Genomic DNA, 25,548 nt, shown 5'->3' with positions numbered 1-25,548 from the left:
ATGGATTCCACAGGAAATGTTTTGTTTTGTTTCCTGTGGAGTCACTGTTTATTGGTAAGGATAAATTGGATATACAGACTAGAATATTTATTTATTAAGACTATCATTTATATTCTATCACTTTCTTGACAAATGATAGCATCAATATATACAGTTCAAGTCCTTCAATGCTGTTGGTACCACTTCAGTATCTCCTTTGTTCATTTTTCCATGTTTTTTAAAGATGCTGCAATTCTAAATTTTCAGATTATTTTTATAGAGGTAAAAATGTCAACAAGCTGTACCTAAATTCTCTCATTTGCTTCTACTCCACGTTCACATATTTCTGGAAATATGTTATTATGGTCTGTTATTTTCCTGTGATAATTTAGTTTGCATCAACAAAATTTATTTTTTAATTTTTTAAAAAATATATCTGTAGCATGTTATTCTTTTTTGTTTGTTTCAAGTTTTTACTTTAAGCATCAGCAAAATCTAGATTGAACATTAAGAAAGTTTCAAAAGTTATGAGATAGAAATATAGTACAAAGAAATTACATAGTTTTTGATAGTACATGGAAATTGATATAAAGTAAATTTTATTTATTGATGCAAAGATACAAATGATTCCTTTTAAAGATGTTAACAGTGATGTCCTAAAATTGAGTAGTTGGAGGGATTGATGATGCTTAAAAAAAAAAAGTATTTGGCTGTTCAGTTTCTACAACAGAAAGTAATATCCATTTTTTTTCCCAATCTTAAAGAGGAAAGAAGATCAATATCTGTGCTTTAAGATTATAAAAATCATCAAAACTTCAAAAATCAAATCTGACAGGGCACCTGGGTAGCTCAGTTGGTTAAGTGTCCAACTCTTGGTTTAGGCTCAGTGTCATGATCTCAGGGTTCTGAGATTAAGCCCTGCATCAGGCTTTGTGCTCAGCTGAGTCTCTCTCTCTCTCTCTCCCTCTGTCCCTCCCCCACCATGCTCTTTCTCTCTCTCTCTCAAATAATCTTCCAAAAAATCAAATCTGGCAATGTTTTTTACATGATTTCAATATAATGTGTCACATTTTTTACATTTAAAAAAGATAGAACTATTAATAAAATGTAAAAATTTTCTGTCTTAGGATTTTGGCATACAGAGATTATTGTTTTCTCAGCTATAGCCTGATTACTAGACCTTTCTTTTTTTTTTCAATTTTGACAAATAATTTAAGCACTTGCTGCCATGTGTAACTAATCTACTTTTGTATTTCTGTTTTTATAAGAGATATTTTATAAGCATACTTCATCACATTTTGCAATTAAGTATTCACAATAAATATTTATAGCTATCTCAAATCTTCTTCATCTTTTTCTTTTTCAAAATATGCCATGGTAACTTACAGATATTTTATAGGCCTTTTAGACCATGATCTAATATTCTGGAGATAACAAAGAATCAAATAGCAAATTTGGAGTTGGGATATAAAAATAAATTATTTAAATTCTTATAGCACTCATATCAGTCAAAATTTAGGATTGTCCAAGGATCATTGTCAAATTAGCTGAAGTGATTTTTGATAATATCCATATATGTATGAATGTATGTATGTATCCATTTCTCTCTCTCTCTCTCTGTTTCTTTCTCTTTCCCATCTATCTTCTGCCACATTTTTTCTCACTGCCATTTTTTTTTCTCTTTTGGTGAATCTAATAGTTCATATTAACAACAAAAACACCCAGGAAAAAACTATCACCCATTAGTAAAATAATGACATAATTCAATTTTAGAACAAAAAATTAATTTTTTAAATTTTCTCTTTGTGAAAATATGGTAAAAGTGAGGATGAGTCAAAGTGAATTTAAATCCAGTTTAATGTTGTCTAGCAAATCACTCAGTGTTGGAAATGACCTTGCCAAGGTGCATGGGACAACTTAAAAAGTGTAATTTGACAATAAAGAAAAGTATGACAATGCTTTCACTTTTCCTGTATAGTGTATCAAAAATTTAATGGCTTTTTGTTTATTCTTTAGAAGCATAATGTGAAAGCATACACATAAATTAAAGCAGAAAATATTTAATTAGACCATAATAGTCACCTAAAGTATGAGAGGCAAAAACATTACAGTATATTATAGAAAAAAATTGCAGTATTTTATACAGTCTAGTATAGTGTATGAAAATGTGATTGTAAACTCCTTTACATTTAAAAGCTTTTTCAATTATAATACCCATCTTACTTGAGTCCATCAATAATTTTTAAAAATTCTTATGGGGAGGGCGCCTGGGTGGCTCAGTCGTTATGCGTCTGCCTTCGGCTCAGGTTATGATCCCAGGGTCCTGGGATCGAGCCCTGCATCCGGCTCCTTGCTCCGCGGGAAGACTGCTTCTCCCTCTCCCACTCCCCCTGCTTGTGTTCCTGCTCTCGCTGTCTCTCTCTGTCAAATAAATAAATAAAATCTTTAAAAAAAATAAAAAATAAAAAAATAAAAATTCTTATGGGATTTTTGAAATACACACAAAAGTAAGAAGTGTATTTTAATGAACCTTCAAATGACTGAATTCTATATGCTAGAATTATTGATTTTTTTTACTCTTGCATTCCTTAATCTTTCATTTCCTTCTTTTACTTCCCTTTTTAATTAAATATACAATTTTAACATATACATAAAAGTTAATTTAAATTGTAGCTCTGTGAAAAGCTAACTTATGTGTAACTCATTATAGGACCTTTCTATTTTTTTATCATTGTTCTCCATATGCTAAGATATATTCTGAATATATAATTTGTGATCAAATAAAATAAATTTACAATTCTTCAGTAGCTCAAATCTATATTTAATTTGCACAAGTATTCCCTTAGCATTTGGTTAAATACTTAAGCTATGATAATTCAACAATGGTGGGCAGTATCCTTAAGCTAATTCAATTTAAAGACAGTATAGCTGTCACTATATTGCAGCTAAATTTGTTTAAAAAATTAAACTGAAATAAGTGGATTTTTTTTTCTGCAAAGGATATGATTGATTGGTTGATCAATTGATTTAATTATTTTGGTTGATAAGCTTTGTGTGTTTGTAGAAATAAACTGATTCAAGGAAAAATCATCAATTAGTGCATTTTGCCCTATTAGAAATGAAAAATTCAAAGTAAAGAATGCTTATTTTCCATGCCCTTTTGTGCATCATACAGATGAGTCTCTTTTACCCTAGAGTTCGAAATCTCTTCTTTGAAGGATTTCTGCACTCTGCCAAGCCTTTCACTCTATTTTCAAAGTACAAACAATTCTTTATTCTGTAGTGTCCTTTAGCCATTTTGAAATAAACTTAACTTGAATTCATATAGTGCCTACCAGGCATAAATCCTATGGCATGCCATAGATATTAATTAATAGAATCGCATGAGCCATATGGTGATATGCACTAATTCAACAGCACAATTACTATCTTTAAACACTAAAGAATCCTAGAAAATCTAGGCCCTTAGGCATATTATTTAGATTTTACTGGGCTTCAACTGGCAGACAAAGTAACCAACAACGTAGAACAAAACAAAATTTGTGGTTTTGCCTTCTAAGTTTATATTAATGGTATCAAGGGCTCAAACTTCCACAAAAGGTGATCTTTGTCTTATGGATTATTTCTTTTTCAATACTATCACCAGATTTGAATCATTTGCCTTATGTTTTATATAGCTTTCTTGATATAAAGAAACATCATCTCAAAGTTAACAAAAATCTTTCTCATTATTTTATACCATAAAACTAATATAAAATATATTTTACCAAATATAAATTATCTTATTGGATAATTTTATAATGTTACGGGTAAATGGTAACTCCCTCTTGCTTTAATCATTAATGCATATGTCAGCATTGGATATTTAGCAAACCATTTTTCTCCATGTTCTAGTAGCTTTGAGTAAGAGAGGAATTTTTTAAAGTTTTTATTTAAATTCCCATTATTTAACATACAATGTAAAATTAGTTTCAGGTGTACAATATAGTGATTCAACACTTCCATACAACACCCAGTGCTCATCACAACAAGTGCACTCCTTAATCCCCATCACCTGTTTCCCCCATTCACCTAGTCACTTCCCCTCTGGTAACCATCAGTTTGTTCTCTATAGTTAAGAGTCTGTTTCTTGGTTTGCCTCTTTCTCTTTTTCCCCTTTGCCTGTTTGTTTTGTTTCTCAAATTCTACAAATGAGTGAAATCATATGGTGTGGGATGCCTGGGTAGCTCAGTCAGTTAAGCGTCTCCCTTCGGCTCAGGTCATGATCCCAGGGTCCTGGGATCAAGTCCTGCATTGGGGTCCTTGCTCAGCAGGAAGCCTGCTTCTCCCTCTCCCTCTGCCCTTTCCCCCACTTGTGCTCTCTGGCTCTATCTCTCTCTCTCTGTCAAATGAATAAATTTAAAAAAATCTTTAAAAAAATTAAATTAGGGCACCTGGGTGGCTCAGTTGGTTAAGCAACTGCCTTCAGCTCAGGTCATGATCCTGGAGTCCCGGTATCAAGTCCCTCATCGGGCTCCCTGCTCAGTAGGGAGTCTGCTTCTCCCTCTGACCCTCCCCCCTCTCATGCTCTCTCTATCTCATTCTCTCTCTCAAATAAATAAATAAAATCTTAAAAAAATAAAAATAAATAAAAATAAAAAAATTAAATTAGCAGTTTATGTACCTTTAGATTTTATAGAACAGTACTGGACGTTAGAGAATACATTATATAAGACAATGAGAATGGGAACACTTTCCAGGCCTGGCATTGCTTTCTTTGATTTCATTGATTTCTTATCAACCAAGTTGTATTGTTTTAATCAAGAAGTGAATATAGCTGGTATTTTCTGGTAAATTCATAGCAATATATTTCAAATTTGGAGACCTTTGGTGCCTTCCTTTTACAGTGTGTAATAGAACTCCTTGTTTTTGCAAAACCATGTCAGACTGTGGCTATATGGGAGTGATTATTTAATCATTATCTTTTATTATCTTTAATTTTGTCTCTTTCATCCATTTTATAAAATCTACAATCTTTCAGCATTTTAAAATTAATAATTAGTAACTGGATTGTGGAGACAAGATGAAGAACACCTTGTTGGATTCATTCTGGTATTCAACATATTTTTAACGAAAACTAACTCGAAATTCTAAATGATGCAGAAGTGGGGTTGCGGTCAGGACACATGGACTCACAGTGTAAGTCTTATAATAATTTAGTTTCCTGCTTTTAAATGGTCTCAGAGGTGTTTCTATCAGCCAATGGAGTGCTTCTTCCTAGTATGTCAAGCATTATGCAAGTGATGGCAAAGTTGATTCTATCTAGAACATCAAAGACATATTGCATTAAAGTCACAAAGCTAAATATCATATTTCTTTTTCTTTCCTATTTTCTTATTTCCTATTTCCTATTTTTCTTCTAGTTAAATTTTAGATAATATTTCTAAAGTGTATTAAAATTAGGTAATTACATACTTATAAGTGAAATTAGATTACTATTGGGGCCTGGAAATATTAATGAAGCTTCAAGAACTAAACTATATACTCCCTTCTTAACAACAAGTTTAACCTGATATTGCCTTTAAATAAGGAAACTCATGTATTTATGTTTAAAAATGATAGTATGTACCTCTTCTACTCATGAAATACATAATAGTTTGGGAAAATATGTATCTGTCACAACATATAAATACATGCATACTGGGAGGAGGAAAAGATGGTGGAGGAGTAGGGGACCCTATTCCAGCTGGTCTCCGGAATTGAGCTGGATATCCACCTGACCACTCTGAACACCCACGAAATCAGCTTGAGAGGTAAGAAGATAGATCTGGATCTCTACAAACAGAATATCGCAAGCTCTTGGATCCCGAGATATGAGGCAGGGAGCCGTAATTCCGCAGGCAGATACCGGAAGGTAAACAGAAGGGGGAGGGAGCTGCCATAAGCACTGGCACAGGGAAGGTGAAATAACACAGGAGCACAAAAGCCTCCCACGCTGGGGACTGGGCACAGACTTGCAAACCGGTAGCAATGGGGAAAGGACGTTAGGGCAGCCCCCCGGACTGAAACCTGGAGCAGTGGGGCCACCCATGCGAACTGGGGGCGGGGGGGGGGCTGGTGGTTTTAGAAGCACAAAGGGTCTAGACGTGCCCCCATGCCCCGACCTGGAGGTGAGGACTGGGAGCGCTTCTTAGTGGAGCACAACCCAGGATGCTGCAGGTTATAGCAGCACATACAGAAATGGAGATAGTGTGGCCTGGAGAGTTCACTGAAGAACAGATGGCGATCTCTCTGCTCTGAGGCAGAGGGTTGGAAATGGTCTCTTCTGTCTGACTCTCTGAGGAGACATGGAAAACCACCAAGGAAAGCCGCCAGAGAACAAAAGCCTCAAAAAAACAGTTTTCACTGAGCCCATCACCCCCCCACAGGGGGCAAGTCAACTCTGCCCAAACAGGGTTGCCTATGTAACAGTGTGCCAAGCCCCTTCCTCAGAAAACAGGCTGGGAGAACAAGAGGCCAACAACCGTAAGGTCCCTATAAAACAGGTACATCTTCCTTGGGTTGTGGTCAATAATTTGGACTCTGTACATTCCCTCAACCACCCCTCCACAGAATGACTAGGAGGAGGAACCCCCAAAATTGGAAAGACTCAGAGACTGTGACTTCTGCCACAGATTTACAAATGGATACAGATATAACCAAGATGTCGGAAATGGACTTCAGAGTAACAATTAAAAAGCCAATAGCTAGAGTGGAGAAATCGATTAATGGCAACATAGAGTCTCTAAGGGCAGAAATGAAAGCTGAACTGGCAGAACTTAAAAATGCTATCAGTGAACTGGAGGGTGTTATGCTGAGTGAAATAAGTCAATCAGAGAAAGATATGTATCATATGACCTCACTGATATGAGGAATTCTTAATCTCAGGAAACAAACTGAGTGTTGCTGGAGTGGTGGGGGGGTGGGAGGGATGGGGTGGCTGGGTGATAGACATTGGGGAGGGTATGTGCTATGGTGAGTGCTGTGAATTGTAGATGTGTACTTCTGAAACAAAGTACATTGTAGATGCTGAATTATAGATGTGTACTTCTGAAACAAATAATGCAACATATGTTAAGAAAAAAGAAAAAGAAGATAGCAGGAGGGGAAGAATGAAGGGGAGTAAGTCGGAGGTGGAGACGAACCATGAGAGATGATGGACTCTGAAAAACAAACTGAGGGTTCTAGAGGGGAGGGGGTTGGGGGTATGGGTTAGCCTGGTGATGGGTATTAAAGAGGGCACATTCTGCGTGGAGCACTGGGTGTTATGCACAAACAATGAATCATGGAACACTACATCAAAAACTAATGATGTAATGTATGGTGATTAACATAACAATAAAAAATTTTTAAAAAGGCTATCAGTGAGATCCAATCTAATCTAGATACTCTTAACAGCTAGGGTAAACAAGGCAGAAGAACGACTTAGTGATCTAGAAGACAAAATGGTAGAAAAGAAGGAAAAAGAGGAGGCCTGGGAGAAACAGCTTAAAATCCATAACAGAATTAGAGAAATAAGTGATGCCATTAAATGTTCCAATGTCAGAATTATTGGGATCCCTGAGGGGGTGGAGAGGGAGGACTAGAAGATATATTTGACCAAATCATAGCTGAGAACTCCCCTAATCTGGGGAATGAAACAACCATTTTTGTCCTAGAGGCAGAGAGGACCCCTCCCAAGATCAAAGAAAACAAGCCAGCGCCCCGGGATGTAATAGTAAAACTTGCAAATCTTAGAACCAAGGAAACCATCTTAAGGGCAGTTAGGGGGAAGAGATTCCTTATGTACAGAAGGAGGAACATCAGAATAACATCAGACTTATCCACAGAGACCTGGCAAGCCAGAAAGGCCTGTCAAGACATATTCAGGAAAAAAAAAAAAAAAAAAAGACATATTCAGGGTACTAAATGAGAAGAACATGCAGCCAAGAATACTTTATCTGGCAAGGCTGTCATTTAGAATGGATGGAGAGATGCAGAGCTTCCAAGACCAGCAGAAACTGAAAGAATATGTGACCACTAAGCTGGCCCTGCAAGAAATATTAAGGGGGGTTCTATAAAAGGAGAAAGACCCCAAGAATGATATAGAACAGAAATTTACAGAGACAATCTATAGAAACAAGGTCTTCACAGACAACATGATGACGATAAATTCATATCTTTCAATAATCACTCAACATGAACGGCCTAAATGCTCCCACAAAATGGCACAGGGTTGCAGATTGGATAAAAAGACAGGACCCATCCATATACTGTATACAAGAGACTCACTTTGAAACTAAATATACATCCAGACTGAAAGTGAAGGGATGAAGATCCATCTTCCATGCCAAATGACCTCAAAAGAAAGCTGAGGTTGCAATTCTCATATCAGACAAATTAGCTTTTAAGCTTAAGACTGTAGGTAAAGACACAGAAGGACACTATATCATCCTAAAGGGTCTATCCAACAAGAAGATCTAACAATTGTAAATCTCTACACCCCCAACATGGGAGCAGGCAACTACATAAGCCAACTGTTAACCAAAATGAAGAGTCATTTTGATAATAATATGTTAATTGTAGGAAACCTCAATACTCCACTCTCAGCAATAGACGGATAATCTAAGCAGAAAATCAACAAAGAAACAAGAGCTTTGAATGACACACTGGACTAGATGGACCTCGTAGATATATACAGAATATTCCACCCTAAAACAACTCATTCTTCTCAAGCACACATGGAACTTTCTCCAGAATAGACCACATACTGGGTCACAAATCAGGTCTCAACCAATACCAAAAGATTGAGATTATTCCCTGCATATTCTCAGACCATAATGCTTTAAAACTGAAACTCAAGAAAAAATTTGGAAGAAATTCAAACACTTGGATGCTAAAGACCATTCTGCTCTAGAATGTTTGGGTCAACCAGGAAATCAAAGAAGAACTTAAACAATTCATGGAAACCAATGAGAATGAAAACACATCGGTCCAAAACCTATGGGATACTGCAAAGACGGTCCTAAGGGGGAAATACATAGTCATCCAAGCCTCACTCAAAAAAATAGAAAAGTCCCAAATTCGCCAACTAACTTTACACCTTAAAGAACTGGAGAAAAAGCAACAAACGATGACTAAGCCATGCATTAGAAGAGAAATAATTACGATTAGAACAGAGAAAAATGAATTATAAACCAGAAACACAGTAGATCAGATCAATGAAACTAGAAGCTGGTTCTTTGAAAGAATTAATAAGATCGATAAACCACTGGCCAGACTTATCCAAAAGAAAAGAGAAAGGACCCAAATTAAGAAAATTATGAATGAGGGGTGCCTGGGTGGCTCAGTTGGTTAAGCGACTGCCTTCGGCTCAGGTCATGATCTCAGGGTCCTGGGATCGAACCCCGCATCGGGCTCCCTGCTCAGCAGGAATCCTGCTTCTCCCTCTCCCACTCCCCCTGCTTGTGTTCCCTCTCTCACTGTCTCTCTCTCTCTGTCAAATAAATAAAATCTTAAAAAAAAAAGAAAATTATGAATGAAAGGGGAGAGATCATGACTAACACCAAGGAAATAGAAACAATTATTAGAAATTATTATCAACAACTATATGCCAATAAATTAAGCAACCTGGAGGAAATAGATGCCTTCCTGGAAACCCATAAACTGCCAAGACTGAAACAGGAAGAAATTGACAGCCTTAATAGGCCAATCACTAGTAAGGAGATTGAAGCAGTGATCAAAAACCTCCCAAAAAACAAGAGTCCAGGGCCTGATGGATTCCCTGGGAAATTCTACCAAACTTTCAAAGAAGAAATAATACCTATTCTCCTAAGCTGTTTCAAAAAACAGAAACAGAAGGAAAGCTTCCAGACTCATTCTGTGAGGCCAGCATTACCTTAATCCCCAAACCAGGCAAAGACCCCATCAAAAAAGAGAATTTCAGACTGATAGCCCTGATGAATATGGATTCCAAAATTCTCAACAAAATCCTAGCTAATAGGATCCAACAATACATTAAAAGGATCATCCACCACAACCAAGTGGGATTTATCCCCGGGATGCAAGCGTGGTTCAACATTCGCAAATCAATCAATGTGATAGAACACATTGATAAGAGGAGAGAGAACCATATGGTCCTCTCAATTGATGCAGAAAAAGCATTTGACAAAATACAGCATCCTTTCCTGATTAAAATTCTTCAGAGTATAAGGATAGAGGGAACATTCCTCAAGTTCATAAAATCCATCTATGAAAAACCCACAGTGAATATCATCCTCAATGGGGAAATGATGAGAGCCTTTCCCTTAAGATCAGGAGCATGTCAAGGATGGCCACTCTCCCCACTATTGTTCGACATAGTACTAGAAGTCCTGGCAACAGCAATCAGACAACAAAAAGAAATAGAAGTTATTCAAATTGGCAAAGAAGAAGTCAAACTCTTTCTCTCTTTGCAGTTGACATGATACTTTATATGGAAAATATAAAATACTTTATATGGAAAATCCAAAAGACTCCTCCCCCAAATTACTAGAACTCATACAGCAATTGAGTAATGTGGCAGGACACAAAATCAATGCACAGAAATCAGTTGCTGTCTTATACACTAACAATGCAACTGTAGAAAGAGAAATTAGAGAAACGATTCCATTTACAATAGCACCAAAAACCATCAGATACCTCGGAATAAACCTAACCAAAGAGGTAAAGGATCTGTACTCTAGGAACTACAGAACACTCATGAAAGAAATTGAAGAAGACACAAAAAGGTGGAAAAACATTCCATGCTCATGGATTGGAAGAATAAACATTGTTAAAAGAATCAGAAAGACCCCAAATCGCCAAGGAGATGTTGAAAAAGAAACACAAAGCTGGGGGCATCACGTGGCCAGATAGAGGGTGCCTGGGTGGCTCAGTTGGTTGGGTGACTGCCTTCGGCTCAGGTCATGATCCTGGAGTCCCGGGATCGAGTCCCACATCAGGCTCCCTGCTCAGCGGGGAGTCTGCTCCTCCCTCTGACCCTCCCCCCTCTCATGCTCTATCTCATTCTTTCTCTCAAATAAATAAATAAATACAATAAAAAAAAGAAAAACATAGAAGACAGAGAGACCACTAATCCAGAGATGAAAGAATTAAATAATCAGGCAGAAATGAAAAATTTTATTAATTTTTAATTATAAAATTTATTAATGAGATTCAAAACCAACTGGATGTAATGACTACAAGGATGAAAGAATCAGAGGAATGAATATGTGATACAGAAAATAGAATTATGGAAAATAATTTGAAGTTGAAAAAAAGAGAGAAAGAAGAATGATGGATCACAAGGATAGACTTAAGGAACTCAGTGACTCCATCAAGCATAATAACATTCGTATCATAGGAGTCCCAGAAGAACAAGAGAGAGAAAAGGGGGCAGAAGGTTTATTTGAGGAAATAATAACTGAAAACTTCCCTAATCTGGGGAAGAAAACAGACATTCAAATCCAGGAGGCACAGAGAACTGCCATCAAAATCAACAAGAGCAGGCCAACACCAAGACATATTGTAGTTAAATTTGCAAAATATATTGATAAAGAAAAAATCCTAAAAGCATCAAGACAAAAGAAGTCCCTAACCTTAAGGTTAGCTGCAGATCTCTCCATGGAAACTTGGCAAGTCAGAAAGGACTGGCATAATATATACAATGTGCTGAATGGGGAAAATTGGCACCCAAGAATACACTATCAAACAAGGCTATCATACAGAATAGAAGGAGAAATAAAAGAGTTTCCCAAACAAACAAAAACTAAAGGAGTTCATGACCACTAAACCAGTCCTGCAAAAAATATTAAAGGGGATTCTTTAGGGAAAGGAAAGACCAAAAGTGACAAAGATTAGAAAGGAACAGAGAAAATCTCCAGAAACAATGACAAAACAAGTAATAAAATGTCACTAAATATGTCTCTATCAATAATTACTCTGAATGTAAATGGACTAAATGCTGCAATCAAAAGACATAGGGTATCAGAATGGATAAAAAAAAGGAAAAGACCCATCTATATGTTACCTGCAGGGACTCTTTTTGACCTAAAGACACCTGTAAATTAAAAGTGAGGGCTGGAGAAACATTTGTCATGCAAATGTACATCAAAAGAAAGCCAGTGTAGCAATACCTATATCAGACAAACTAGATTTTAAACCAAAGTCTGTAACAAGAGATGAAGAAGGGCACTATATAATAAAGGGGACTATCCTACAAGAAGATCTAACAATTGTAAATATTTATGCCTCCAACTTGAGAGCAATCAAATATATAAAATAATTAATAACAAACTGACTGATGATAATATAATAATAGTAGCAGAGTTTTAACACCTCCACTTACATCAATGGACAGATCATCTAAGCAGAAAATCAACAAGGAAATAATGACTTTGAATGACACACTGGACCAGATGGAATTAACAGATAGATTCAGAACATTTCATCCTAAATCACAATACACATTCTCTTCAAGTGCATATGGGACATTCTCCAGAATCGATCACATACTAGGCTACAAATCAGGCCTCAAAGATAAAAAGAATGAGATCATACCATGCTTATTTTCTAACCACAGTGTTGTGAAACTTGGTCAACCACAAGAAAAACTTTAGAAAGACCACAAATACATGGAGGTTAAACAACATGCTACTAAAGAATGACTGGGTCAAACAGGAAATTAAAGAAGAAATTTAAAAAAATACATGGAAACAAATGAAAATGAAAACATGACAGTCCAAAGCCTTTGGGATACAGCAAAAGTGGTCATAAGATGGAAATATATAGCAATACAGGTCTACCTCAAGCAGCAAGAAAAATCTCAAATAAACAACTTAACCTTACAGCTAAAGGAGCTAGAAAAAGAACAACAAATGAAGCCTATAGCCAGCAGAAGAGGGGAAACAATAAAGATTAGAGCAGAAATAAATGATACAGAAACTTAAAAGACCATAGAACAGATCAATGAAATCAGGAGATGATTCTTTGGAAAAAATAATATAATTAATAACCCCCTAGCCAGACTTATCAAAAAGAAAAGAGAAAGGACCCAAATAAATAAAATCACAAATAAGAGAGGAGAAATAATAATCAACACCATAGAAATACAATCAGTTGCAAGAGAATATTATGGAAAAGTATATACCAACAAATTGGACAATCTGGAAGAAATGGATAAATTCCTAGAACCATATAAACTACCAAAACTGAAACAGGAAGAAATGAAAACTTGAACAGACCAATAACCAGCAAAGAAATTGAATCTGTAATAAAAAATTTCCCATCAAACAAAAGTCCAGGGCCAGATGGCTTCACCGGGGAATTCTACCAAACATTTAAAGAAGAGTTAATACCCATTCTTCTCAAACTATTCCAAACAAACAGAAATGGAAGGAAAACTTCCAAATTCATCTATAAGACCAGCATTACCCTGATTCCAAAAACAGACAAACACTCCACTAAAAAAGAGAACTACAGGCCAATATCCCTCATGAACATGGATGCAAAAATTCTCACCAAAATACTAGCAGATCAAATCCAACAGTACATTAAAAGAACCACTCACCATGATCAACTGGAATTTATTCCTGAACTGCAAGTGTGATTCAGTAATTGCAAATCAATCACCGTGATATACCACATTAATAAAAGAAAAGATAAAAATCATATAATCCTCTCTCAATAGATACATTTTGTGGTGTCTAAGTCTTAAACGACTGTGGGGTGGGGCTTGGAGAAGCTTTTTGAGAGAAATAATATTAAGATTCCAAGTAGGTATGAAAGTGCATATTTACTTAGAATGCACACATGAAGCACAGAAAATTTTAAAAAGTTTTTTTGAAATCTTTTTATAAAAATAAGAGTAGCATCACAAAACCTAGAAAATAGTCTAATACCTATGTCATAACTTCAGGTTACAACTCAAGGTGGGGCTATATGTTGGACAGTAAGGACCATTGAAAGCCATCCCTACACCAAGATAACTGGCAATAACTTAGCAATATGTAGAAGTGATTTCAAATCACATAAATATGTCCCACTAAGTCAAACAGCATACACCCACTCCAGTTCCTACCAGCCAAATAATAGAAAAGGCAGTAGCACCCCTAATGCCACCTGGCATGAGGGAAAGTATCACAGACAAGTTAGAATACAGAAGGACAATGGTCCAAATGGGTTATATCCAAAAATATATCAATTTTGTAATTTTTAAAAAAAATATAGGACATGTTGTGGTATCTCCTGGATTCTTGGAAGGAGCCTAGGCCAATGAGGATCCCTGAATTATAGGGTTTTATCTCATGGCAAATACATCTCTACATCTTGTCTAGCTATTCCAAAATTGTTGGCATTCCATAAATATGCCATATATTTCCTGCCCTCATGTCTTTGCTTCTGCTTCCCTTTCTGCTTTCAATTTGTGTCGTATTCGAAACTTCTGTACTTTAACACTGAGTTCAACTACTTATCCTATACAAATTTTAGGAATAATTCTTAGGCTTTAGGAATTATTCTGATGGTATCATCACATGTCTTTTTTCCCCTGCTCTACTCCTCTATTTGTATATAGTTTTCATGGTTCTTAGAACATAACATCTATTTAATGAATGTTCAATTTATATATTGTTGAGTGTTAAGTGTGAAAGCAAAGAGAAAAAATAATTGAAAAATAATTGAACCTATTACAAAGTTTCCTATTTAATATCTGAATAGCATTGTTACCAGTGCCTCTCTGTGAATTTTGATAAGGATAATTTGGTGTTTCGTTAGGTTTAAAAAAAATAATGTTTTCTCTAAAAATAAGTGTACGCAATATTCTATTAATATATAGGGAATACCTACCTTCTGTTGAGGATTTTTAAAGGAAAATCTTTTTCAGATTGGCAAGTTGAATCTTGTTGTTAATCTAATTTACAATGCAGCCTACAATGTACTAATGTGATGAGTCTAATATTATATTTTAATTCTCTGGTGTCTTTCTAATCAAGTTGAGAAACTTTCTGCAATTTTATAAATGTGATTTGGCAATTGGAAAAAATAGTTAATCAAAACTGTTTCCAAAATACGTAACTTCATTAAAACTGTAAAAATGATTATATTTCTATATAACAACATGCACAAATGAGAGAATTGTGTTTTACAAGACTTTGTCACTTACTTTTTCATTTTTATAACTTAAATTTTATTTTTACTAACCGGATTGAGACCCAGTGAAGTAAAAGTATTTAAACTTCTTCAAATTATAAATACCATTCAATATATAATTTTGCTAATGGTTAGAATTTATTGATTACTAAATAAAAGATGGCTAAGAAATATTATTTATATTTCTTAGAACAATCTTATCATGATTCTCTATTTCACAGATCTAAAATTTAGATTTAAAAGGATTAGGTAATTTGTCCAATTCACATAAATCATAATTAGAATAACAAGGATTTTAGGGGCACCTGGGTGGCTCACTTGTTAAGCGTCTGCCTTCGGCTCAAGTCATGATCCCAAGGTCCTGGGATTGAGCCCCGCATAGGGGTCCCTGCTCGGCGGGAAGCCTGCTTCTCCCTCTCCCAGTCCCCCTGCTGTGTTACCTCTCTCACTGTCTCTCTCTCTCTCTGTGTCAAATAAATAAATAAAATCTTAAAAAAAACCCAAAAACAAAAAAAACAAGGTTTTTAAAAATCCAAATGTTATGTTTGTATTCATTAAAATATACTGCCTCCTTCAAACACTCCCTATACATCAGAAATAGACTGTGGATGTGTGTTTGTGTGTGTGTGTGTGTGTGTGTGTGTGTGTGTGTGTGTGTGTGTGTTCATTTATATGTATGGACATAGGTAAAAATAAACACATTAATATGTAAGAAGTATTACAACTTCTGTGCAGTTACTGAAAAAAAAATAAGTGCTTTCTTTTTTCTCAGGTTTACAGGCCAGGAGTCTAGAACACGCAAGAGTCAAGAACAAATGGATATCCATGTAAGTTAATTCATAAAAATGCATTTCTCAATCTGCATCTTGTTAACCCATTGTTATCCTTGTAATCACATGTGGTTAAGGGAAGTCAATACCATCAGACTGCAGACAAATTTAGACTTACCAGTTAGGTTGGCTTAACTATTGACTTAGAACAAGAAACTTCACCTCTCAGGTCCTCAGTTTTTTTATATTTGTAAAGTGGATAATAATAGCTGCACTACAAAATAGTTTTTAAACTAATAACATAATATAAAACACCAAGATAATTGCCTGGAATAATCCAGACCAACTTCAGACTGAGATGAAAGTAGACTAGTTCTTCACATATCAAAAATAGGATGCTAATTCTAATAAAATGGAAAGACTTTATTTGTTTATACTTAGACTGTATCTTTCCTAGCTAGGCAAAATCAATTACTGGTTTTAAAAAACACTATGAAATATGACTTAAGAAAATATTCTACAAAGACATTTTTGATAGTAAATTTCTCATTTTGCTCTATGCCACAAAAAAGAATATCCAAGAACTGAGACTCCACGGACTTCAAAGGAAGTGCATACTTACATTAGCTCAGCAATGTGCGGAACAAGATAAGCAATGACCCTTTTGAGTCTATAAATAGAGACCTACAGACAATGGCACAAGTCTGAAATTCATCCATTTCAAGAGTGTTGATATAAAAGATATAAATATTAATTTCATGGAAAAAATCAATATACTTAAATGCCTTCAAGTGAACAAAGCTAAGAAGTTTAAATAAATAAGTTTAAATGATCTTTTCTATTATATGTAAATTGCAGATGTCATGAAATTATTGGTATAATAAACAAAGCACTATTTCTGATAAAGTCTTCTCATGTGGATGAACTGAAATTCTTAAGGTTTCTTTTCAAAATCCATATGTGTAAACTCTTTGACTTTTTTTACCTTTTGCATATTTATTTACAAAATATGTAAAGAGGGATTATAAGCCTGATCTGATCATTACTGTGAGACAAGGGTGAGATTTTTTGAGAAAACTATCCTACTCTCCACTAATAAATACTGGAAGGATACTATATTGAAATCATGGGGTCTTTTCTCAATTACAGTTCTGAAGGAAAATGAGAGATAGATAAATAGAGATGATATTTATATTATCTGTACACATACTTATAGTAAGTTTTCTATTTAAAAAATTATGTTTTCTTCTTGATTTTATTCTACATATTTTTATGTTAAAATGCTAAACAGTACAAAATGATTGAGTGAGTGGTTTGTATGTTCTTTAGCATTCTTACCTGGTCCAATAAAATATTTGCAAACTTATGCCTCATATTTAAAAAAAATACAGATCTATGAAATGTATCAATTTGGTAATGGATACTCTAGGACAATATCTAAATCCTCCACTTAGAACACAGGCACTTGGGGCACCTGGGTGGCTCAGTTGGTTAAGCAACTGCCTTTGGCTCAGGTCATGACCTCAGGGTCCTGGGATTGAGATTGGCATTGGGCTCCCTGCTGGGTGGGAAACCTGCTTCTCCCTTTCCCACTCCCCTTCTTGTGTTCCCTCTCTTGCTATCTCTATCTCTCTGTTAAATAAATAAACAAAATCTTAAAAAAAAAAAAAAAAAGAACCCAGGCACTCATCCTTCTAGCTACCAGGCATTCTGGCTACTGACAGCTCACACCTGAGTCCCTCTTTAGGAATTAGCTTGCCTGGAAGGGAGCTGCCTCACCCAGAAAAATGCTCCCTCCCTGAGAATAGCTTGCACCAAATGACTGGTCCGTATTGGGGTACAAAAGCCTGGCTTTTGTACTGAAAGAGAACACCTCTGAAGGTCCATCCCTGCTCCAGAGTCCCTCATAAAATCAGCCAAGACCTCTATAGAAACTGTCTTGCAAATGTATCACAATTTACCTTTTCCCTCTATCAGTGCATCTCACTTCACAGCATCACAGGTACTGTTCCAGAGAGAACTCCCCAGTAATTGGCCTACACACAAATGTCATTCTCAGAGTCTGTTTCTGGGGCAAACTGACTTTAGGCATAAGGACTAGTTTGGATGTTACTACAATCATAGTATTAATGTCAATGAATAATATCTTTAGACAACGTCAATATTCAATTATAAAGGTAAGAGTTATACTCTTTAATAAATAATGTTTTATTATCTTCTATACCTTAACCATTACCAAAGTGATGAGTATGACCTTGTAAATAAGTTCATAACTTATTTATAGCCCAATAAGTAATAAGATAGCCTTTATCAACTACTTCGTATATGCCACATGATTATACATTATCTTCATTCATTGTTCATTACAAATTTCTAGTGATGAGAAAATCAAAGCTTTGAGTTGAATTATTTGCTGAATACAATTTAACAGGACCAACATTCAAACCGAGGTCTGCTTTACCCTAAAATCTTCTGATACTGTGAATTTTCTGCCCTAAGGGCTACAAAACTGAGACCAAATCAGTAGGGGCCTATTGGTAACACTTCTAGAGTGTGTGAGAAGAAATAGTGGATAAGAAAAATAGATGCACCATACTAGAAGAGTGGGATCTATGAAGAAAGCCTTTCTAAAGAGTTCCAGAAGAAAAGTTAACATCATTAGAATGATCCACATCGGAGGATATGTACAGACCATGACAGATACCTCCCAATATAGAACCATTGATGATTGTAGTGCCTTTAGCTAGGGGTTAAGGGAAATGATGAACAGTTTTCATAGTTAACATTAATTAATGCTATTTTTAATTGCTAAAAAATAATTTGGCTAAGTTATTGTTAGAGTTTCCAACTGGGAAAGGGGATGAGGTCTGAAACAAAAGAAATTTTGTATTCTTCCACCCAGACATACCACAAATATTGTTAAAGAATTCTTTTGTTTTTAATCTTTTTATGTAATCTCTACACCCAACAAGGAGCTCAAATTTATGACCCCCGAGATCAAGAGTCAGATGCTATATCATCTGAGCCAGCCATGTGCCCCTAAAGAGTTTGTAATGACTGTCATCCTTGATATGAGGGTTTTTTTTCCACTTTAGGTGTCACTTTGGCATCCTTAAAATGTGAGAATTTGCTAATTCATGTATTATTATATTTAAAGCAATAGTTGGAAAAATTAATTTTTTCTGAAATTAATAAAAACTCAACTTCTCCATGAGTTATTTATGGAAGGGTTTTCATATAAATAGAATGAAGGAATTGCTGAACAGTGTTGCAGGGGGAGGTATCCTGTGAGATTTCTCTACATTTGTTAACTAATCAAGCATGAACAAAATGTCCCGCTCTCTATTATGTTGTTTGTTATAAAAGTGCTTTGGATTTAGTTTTTATGAAAGTTCTTAAAAGAAATCCCTGTTACAAGCGTGACCACTTACAACGCATGTAGGATAAACATTGAGTGTCTATAATAGCCAAAATTGAAATGCACAAAAATATGAATCCCAGGCACTAGGAAAATATTTTTATAAACTATATCTTGCTATTGTAAAATTATATAAAACACTGTAAGACTGTTAGCCAATATTTGAAATAAAACCAGTGCTTGCTCTAGGACATATTCAAGTACAAGCTTGGGGATAAAGATATTTGTAGAGTGTGTGAATTCTGTGGCAAATTGATCAAAGTGCAATTCTGTATATTAACAAGATAAATGTATGCTTTGAAGGTTTTGCCAAAATGACTAAATTTGGAATAGTTGAACAAGAAACTTAGTTCATAAAAAAGTAAAAACAACAACAAAAAAAAACAATCATACAAACAAACAAAGGGAAAAAAAAAACTAACAGAAAAGAAATGTGCCTTGGAATAGGCCCTAATTACTTTTTATAACACTTGTGTTGTGCCAGTGATGAGGCTGCAAGTGTTTCAGAGGGAGGTCATTTCAGGACATGGCTTCAGTAGAATATGGCATAGAAAGACTGAATAATAGCTTGGAGAAGGAAGAGTCTGAGAAATAATTTTCTAGAATGAATGAATCCTGACTTTTGATAGAGGTGGGGGGATAATTAGTAGCTGGATTATAAAAGGACCTGACACTCCCAGAAATATCAGAGGGGATCTTTAATACAAACAGGAAAGTTCCAGACATGTGGGCAATAGCTGGGATACCTAGTATCAGACAGATGAGTAAGAGAGACTTTCCAGCCCTTAGAGAACAGGGAATGAGAGAAGGTAGGCAGACATTTGTCAGCAAATACTGTGTGTGTGAATTACAATGAGAAATTAAAACCAACACTTATATCCATTTATTCACCCATTCTCTTCATTCATTCAAGTATTTATTGAGCATCTACTGTTTGTCAGGAACTTCCTGAAGTAATAGACAAACAGAATTCTCTACCCTCATGAAGATTACATGCTAGTGGGAGATGCAGACACTAAAAATTGAATATATAAGTTACACATTTTGTTAGATTGTAATGAATGCTAACAAGTAAAATAAAGCATGGAAAGTACATAACAAGGAGGAAAATTACATTTTTAATTTGGATGACCAGAGAAAGTCTCATAGAGAAGGTCATCTTTGAGCAAAGTCTAGAAGGAGTTGAGAGAGCGAACCATGTAACAGCATTCCAAGCATCCTAAAATGGGAACACAACTGGAATGTGACCATAAAGGAATAAGCAAAAGGTAGAAAAAGTAAATAATGTGGTTAGGAATACAGGTAGATCATTTAGGCTCTTACAGGTCATAATGAGATTTTGAATCTTAACCATTCTTGAAAATTAAGTAAAATAACAGTGAATTTTGTGCTTCAGTACAAACAGGACTAGATTTGGCATCTATGTTTTAAGATTATTTTCTGTGGAGACACATGTTATGCTCCAAGCATGATTTAATCAGCATTGTCTCTGCTATAAATGTCCATTGCCTATTACTCAATAAATATTTGAGTAACAGAACACAGTTACTCCTTTAACAGCTCCCTAACCTGGAGTCTTCATTCTCTTATAATTCACTGCTAGATATTAGGGAGATATGGTATAGTTGTGTGCCTAGAATCTAACAGCAACCCTGTCTCTGTATGCCAACATTGTGACCTTGGGCAAGCACCTCAATCCCTCCATGTGTAAAATGAGGAAAGTATTAGAACATGTATAATTTGGAGGATTAAAATGATAAGAGTATGGGAAACAACCCAATTTCTTTTAAAACAGTAAATTTCAACCAATGTTATTATTATATTATCATTATTAAAGCATTAATAAATTAAGTTGTCAGAAATATATGTATATGCAAATAATATGTATCATTATTTTAATTACCTCTCCTGCTTCCAGCCCGTTTTTTTGATATCATGCATATTTCTGAAAAATAAAAAATAAAAACAAACTTGGGCTGAGGGTGAATTTTGTTGATTCCAAGTTCCCTTGCACTTGAAAACAGACTTGCTGTATCTGTTAAAGATGTATTTCTTGCAAGCTCCTCTTCCACACATTTATTAATTCAGACAGACTTCCTCTGGTTTTTGGCCTGCGTGTATGTTCGTGTAAACAGAGCTACAGATGGTTATGACAAGTTCTTGTTTGTGCATATCAGAGGGCATGCTGTGTTGCAAATTGCACTCTTGTTTTTCTCGAGTAGATTTCAGTGAATTTTCTGTTTCATTTTTCCCCATGATAGGGCATCATATGGCCCATAGTGAACAAATATAAATCTAAAGTAGCATGGGCACAAAATAAAGTGCCAGTAAAATAACATTTCTATTGTATCAAGCTTTAATAAGGCTTATAATTGGTTTTGGTTGCCAAACATATGGGTCAGTGAGAATAACGTTGAAAGTAGATTAGATGCAATTCAGGTGGCTATATTAAGAACTCAATGTGGTGAATTTTGCTGTTACTGCAGAAGGAGTAGAAATGGTTATGTCACTGATATCAGTGTGTTCTCATTTGATCTAAAATCTTAATGTGTGTTGGGTGCCAAAACAGAGGAACTACTCTCAAGTTTATCAAATTAAAATAATTCTATTGCATAAATGAGTTGGTGGAGAAAAATGTATTCACAACTCTGTCCTTATGCTACTATAGTTACTAAATTAAATATACTAATAGTGAAACTGAAAAAAGAAACAGGAAACTCAGAACTCTAAATTCTAGCATTAGGTCATGAGGTAGGAATTATTGAAAGGGTTTTGACTTTGTTTTTCGCTACCAAGGAAAGATTAAAAATTTCATTGGCAAAAACTCCTTCCAGTATACTGGTCCTTACTAGTTATAGTTAAGTAAATTATACCAAAGAAGACTTGACGTAGATCAGACCGAGAAAACACTGTAATCAATTTTATGGAGTAGTAGAATGAAGATTTTATTCCCATTTTATTTTATTTATTTTATTGATATATATCAATCCTCAGAAAATTATCAATAAAATAGCTACTCACATTTCACAACAGTGCAGTGTACCAAACTGATTACTATTACTTTCTTCCCCTTTTTAAGGAATAGAGATTGAGAAAGCAAAGCTAAAAGAACTTGATAGCAAAGGCCAAAATTAGAATTGAGAATTTCTAACTTTAATTCTGTATTCAGTCCATTAATCTGCAGCACTATTCACTAGAGAAATTGAACAAAAATCTATAATACATTTCACAAACTTGTATGTATAAACCATTATAACTTTCAAAAAGCTTGAAAAATTTTTACAAATTTGTTTTGATTTTTTTTTTCTTCCATAATAAGGGCTCCGGTCCTATCAAGTTTCAGGTTTATAACTTTAATTTCTCTTGAGTAGTATGAGTACAAACAGATGCTGGAGGGATTTGTGTCAGAGTGAGAAAATTAACTTTTTTTCATTCTCATGTAAGTACAAGAAAAAGAAAAACCTGCCAAATTGATTTTGGCCAAACTTCTCGAAATATTCACCTTTAGGCCGAGAAGAAAAGAAGAAAATTTTAGCTCAAAGGATTTTTTAATGAAGTTATAAACTACTGAAATATATATTCAAGCTCTAAATCACTTACAACTTTAAATTCAGTGTTTACTAACACTAAGGTTGATACCTTAGAGTAATATTTTTATTGATCTCAGAGATGATAAAAATGAAAAGGAAAAAAAACAGCAAACTAGCAATAGCAAAAGCAAATGCAAATTTGAGCTAACATGATGTTTTTATAAAATAGCATAACTAGTTTTGAGAAACATCATGTAACCAAGGGAAAGTCTGAATTTTTTAAATGAAATACCATTTCATTCTAGTAGAAATATATGCTAAAAATTAAATCATTAGTCAGTTTTCATTCAGTAATTCAAACATCTCTTATATATCTGTCAGTGATTGCAAACATTGGAAAAGATACAGAAAAACTTTAAAGCATAGATCATTCATTCTAGTAGGAGATTTGCTGAGCAGAGGGTATTGGGAATATGGATTAAAAATAAAACAACCATAGTTTTAAAAATTAAATAACTGTAAAGTATTGTATTCACAGATCCATGAACAATGAAATTGAAAAAGACTTCAAAGACACCCTAGTTCAGTGTTTTTTTTAATACAGTGTTCTTGGCATTTTGTCTAGGTCATTGTTATATTCCTTTTCCATGGGTTAGGAAACAATAGCATTATAAAGCTAAAAGAAATTGACAGCAAATATGAAATTATTTGATGGGCAGAACCATCTTGAACATTACAAATGTTTGACAGTCCTTGTCATCTTATTAAATGCCAATACCAACTCACCAGTCATAGAGAAAACAACAGACAATGAAACAAAAAATGACCTCCTTATGTCCAGACGTTCCTCTGGAACAGACCTCTCCCAAGTGAAAATTACTGAGGCTGGTCCAAATTCTTCCTTTCACAGATAAGAAAACTGAAGTCCAGAAAACTGGACTTTTCTAAACTATTTAATCACCCCACAAAAGATTTGAGTATACTATTTTATTTAGATACTACATAAGTTAACTATACTTAAGATTTCCCCCCCCAAATTCTCTGTTATCAGGATTAGGGTTAATCAGCCTTCACTCTTTTTTTTTTTTTTTTTAATTTGCCAGAGAATAAGAAATGAATAATAAGCTATAAATATTGACAAATTAAATGAAAGAAGAAAGAGAATTCTTTTTTTATCTTTTATTTTTGTTTGTTTGTTTCATCATAGTAAGTGTACTCTTTAATCACCATCCCCTATTTTCCCCACCCTCCCATCTACCTCCTCTCTGGTAACATCAGTTGGCTCTCTATAGTTAAGAGTTTATTTCTGGTTTGTACTCTCTCTCTCTCTTTTTACCTTTGCTTTTTTGTTTTGTTTTTTAAATTCCTCATATGAGTGAGATCATATGGTATTTGTTTCTCTGACTGACTTATTCTGCTTAGCATAATACTCTATCTCCATCCATGTCATGGCAAATGGCAAGACTTCATTCTTTTTTATGGCTGAATAATATTCCATGATATATAAATAGATACATAGATAGATCTTCTTTATCTATTCATCTATCAATGGACACTTGCACTGCTTCCATAGTTTGGCTATTGTAAATAATGCTGCAGTAAATATATGGGTGCATGTGTCCCTTTGAATTAGTATTTCTGTATTTTGGGGGTAATTAACCAATAGTGCAATTCCCACATTATAGGGTCATTCTATTTTTAATTTCTTGAGGAAGCTCCATACTGTTTTCCACAATGATTGCACCAATTTGCATTCCCAACAACGCGTGGGGGTTCCTTTTTCTTCACATCCTTGCCAATACCTGTTGTTTCTTGAGTGTTCGATTTTAATCATTTTGACAGCTATGATGTAATATCTCATTATAGTTTTTTTGCATTTCCCTAATGATCAGTGATGTTGAGCATCTTTTTATGTGTTTGTTGGCCATCCGGATGTCTTCTTTGGAGAAATGTTTCTTTATGTCTTCTGTCCATTTTTTAATTGGATTATTTAGTTTTTGGGTAGAGTTGTATCAGTTCTTTATATATTTTGGATACTAACCCTTTATCAGATATATCATTTGCAGATATCTTCTCCTGTTCTGTAGGTTGCCTTTTAGTTTTGTTGATTGTTTTCTTCACTGTGCAGAAACTTTTTTATTTTAATGCAGTCCTAATAGTTTTTTGCTTTTGTTTCCTTTGCCTCAGGAGACCTATCTAGAAAATGTTGATGCAGCCAGTGTCAGAGAGATTACTACCTGTGCTCTCTTCAAGGTTTTTTATGATTTCAGGTCTCATATTTAAGTCTTTAATCCATTTTGAGTTTATTTTTGTTTATGGGGAAAGAAAGTGATCCATTTTCATTCTTTTGTATATGGCTGACCAGTTTCCTGAACACCATTTGTTAAAGAGACTGTCTTTTTCCCATTGTATATTCATTCCTCCTTTGTGGAAGATTAATTGGCCATATAATTGTAGATTTATTTCTGGTCTCTCTATCTGTTCTATTGATCTGTGTCTATTTTTATGCCAGTACCATACTGTTTTAATTCCTACTGCTTTGTAATATAACTTGAAATCTTTAATTGTGATACCTCTAGTTTTGTTTTTCTTTTTCAAGATTGCTTTGACTGTTTGAGATCTTTTGTGGTTCCATACAAATTTTAGGATTGTTTGTTCTAGTTCTGTGAAAAATGCTGTTGGTGTT

The sequence above is a fragment of the Eumetopias jubatus genome, unplaced genomic scaffold, assembly GCF_037043125.1.
Source record: "Eumetopias jubatus isolate StellerSeaLion01/CBP00866 unplaced genomic scaffold, mEumJub1_p1.0 scaffold_8, whole genome shotgun sequence".
NCBI lineage: Eukaryota > Metazoa > Chordata > Mammalia > Carnivora > Otariidae > Eumetopias > Eumetopias jubatus.
The sequence above is the reverse complement of the archived record's forward strand: the minus strand, read 5'-3'. Positions refer to the sequence as shown.